Source organism: Mus pahari, chromosome 5, assembly GCF_900095145.1.
Source record: "Mus pahari chromosome 5, PAHARI_EIJ_v1.1, whole genome shotgun sequence".
NCBI lineage: Eukaryota > Metazoa > Chordata > Mammalia > Rodentia > Muridae > Mus > Mus pahari.
The window spans coordinates 94,436,093-94,439,013 of record NC_034594.1 but is presented as its reverse complement, the minus strand read 5'-3'; positions in this window follow the sequence as shown (position 1 = coordinate 94,439,013).

Sequence of the window (2,921 nt, the reverse complement as noted above, 5' to 3'; positions counted from 1 at the left end):
ATCCATCTCTTGGCGGCCATCCAGTTGACTGGAAATTTGCATACATGTATGTAATAAAGAATGTGTGTTTATAGATCATTGATGCTTTTTTTTTCTGGAAAAAAAAATTAAACCTGGGTTTGGATGGTCAGGATATACTGGAAACATTCCTATGTTGCCAGGATGGGGAACTTGGTTTGCACTGTGGAGACTTGTCCTGAGCTGTGTTCTGCTGTGTGCACTTCCTGTGGGACTGCTTATCTTCCTCTTTATTGCATTGTTGGGGGTGATAGCCACTAATTCTCAGGATTCCTTCTTATCAGTGTGTGTGTGTGTGTGTGTGTGTGTGTGTGTGTGTTCATGGAACTCTGTACTCTTTCTGTGCTCACATCTGGATACAATAGATGATTATGAGGATTCACCAGCTATTTTGTGTTTACCTTTTCTACATGTTAAGCTCTGCAGTAGCTTTGGAACTGTAATTTATTTTTGTATCACATGCACTATATTCAGTGACTTCCTGTTGTATGTTGCTTGTATTAGAAGCACTGCAGTGAACTGTGAGTTGTCTGTACACTGAACAAGAACTCTAGATACGACCCATTGCAATAAAACTTCCTTGAGACATTCCTGTTTTATGAGCTGTTTCTTGAGCATGAGTGGCCCTGGCTGAATTGTTAAGTCCTAGCCACCGTTTATTGTAACCAGATGGACTAAATTGCAGCCCTGATACAGTGTTGGGAATTTGTGTCAGTGTCGGTATGAGAGATTAGGAGTGGAAATGTTTCCAAAGGCCAGAACCCTCATTGGTGGCTGGGGAGATAATTCAGTGAGTAAAGCACTTGCCGCACAAGTGTAATGACCTGAGTTCACATCCCCAGAGCCCATGCAAAGCCAAATGTGGTCACACATCTATAATCCCAGCAGTGACTGACACAGGAGGCAAAGGCAGAAGAATCACCTGAAACTCACAGGCCTGGCATTTGCACCATGACATATGCAGAGATAAACGACAGACCCTGCAGCAAGGTGGATGGCCAGAATCTACACGTGAGGTTGTCCTCTAACCTCCACTTATACACATGAACATACACACAACACAAGGGTTTTTTGAGTTATTGGTTAGTGAGCATGATGGTATATACCTGTAATCCCAGCACTAACAAAGTGTCAGCATAGACTATCTAGCAACACTGTCTTGACATAAAAAAATTCTGATTGTCATACGTAGCCTACCTTGGAAGGCCACAGCATCATGCTAAGGGACTCAGGATAGTAGATACATATCTAGGACTTGAGTGTGCACTGCTTACTACCCACAGGCATAGAGTAGATCATCTCCGACTGCCAACTCAGTACTGCCCCTGAAAGTGTGCGTGCAGTGTGACTCTTACAAGGGGTGGTCAGGCCTCCTCCTTTTGTACCCCAGTCCCTTCTGTGAACAGCATGACTGTCCAGGTCATTTGGCAGGACACAGCACCACACAAGGTAGCAAGGCTCCCAGGAAAGTCACACCATCTCCCATCCCCTCTTCTGGAGAAAGGTAGACTTTCTAGGCTTTCACCTGGGCTGGAAACTAAAGAAAATGGCTGACAAAAGTAAGCAAAAGCCATTCTAACTTAAGCAGGACAACCCGTGGGAAAAGTGAATCGTTCTCCATAGCCACAGGAAGCTGTCATGGGTAGAAACAAAGTGGGTGTCGGTGTAGACAGGTTTCCACCCAGCTGTTAGTAGTCAGAAGGCGGGGCCTCTGCCCAGGCTGTGCTTCCCTGAAAGAAAAGGGAGTGGATGCTCAGTTATAAAACATTTCCCAAGTACTGGATGGGCTTCTGAGGCCTACACTGAGGGAGCCTGCAGGTGCTCTGGGAGGCAGAGCCCTCAGATGCTGAGGTAGCAGCTCTTGGGTCAGACTACAGTAGCTCAGGGTGGTCTGTTCAGAGAGCATCCACCGCCCCATGCCGAGGTGAGTGGAGACTGGTAACAATCTCTCTTACCCCCAACAACAGGGAGCATACGTGTCTTAGGCCACATTGACAGCCATCTAGCTCATGCTCCCAGGCTAGCAAGATGTTGGGGAGAAAGAAACAGGATGAACTGCCCTGGCTCCTCGGGGCTGAAAAATTGGATCAGGTAGCACAAAGTCCAAAATTCCTTCCCCAGTGCCATTAATCCAGGCAAGGAAATGAGTGCACTTAACCCCAACACATGAGAGGTAGGAACAGAAGCATCAAGAACTCAAGTCATCCTTGACTACATAAGGACTTTAAGGCCAGCCTGGGCTACATGAGAGTGACACACACTCCACACCTCCACCCCACATGCACAAAGAAAAGAAAGATGACCTGTCCTGGACCCTCAGTGGAAACGGCTCCAAAGAGCGACCAGGACTTGTTTCAAGCTTACAGCTCAGATCTTGAGACTCCAGGGCATTGACTCACTGCTCTTCTCTGGCTCTTGTCTGCTTCCATTGGTATTGCTTGTTGCCTTGAGGCAGAGCTGCAGCTAAGTCCTACAGCTCAGTTGCTGTGCCACAGAGTCCCTTCCTATGGGGATCTAGAGTCATTGTCAAAGCAAAGCACACATCCACACACAGATCTAGGGAATGTAAGTTTGTGTGCCTTCCTTTTGGATGGCTCCTTCTCTCTCCCTGGTGTACAGCCAGCACTCCCCACCACAGTATGTTCTCTCCATTCCTGTTGTGCTCCCAAATCCCCAATTAAAGAGTTTTAGGTAACTAAGTAATTTAATTGCAGCCCTCAGGAGGCAGAAGCAGGCCGGTCTTTGAGTTTGAGGACATTAAGTTCCAGGACTACATAGATCCTGTCACACACACACACACACACACACACACACACAGAGAGAGACAGAGACAGACAGAGAGAGGGGGAGAGAGGGAGAGAGAGAGAGAGGGAGAGAGAGAGGGAGAGAGAGAGAGAGAGAGA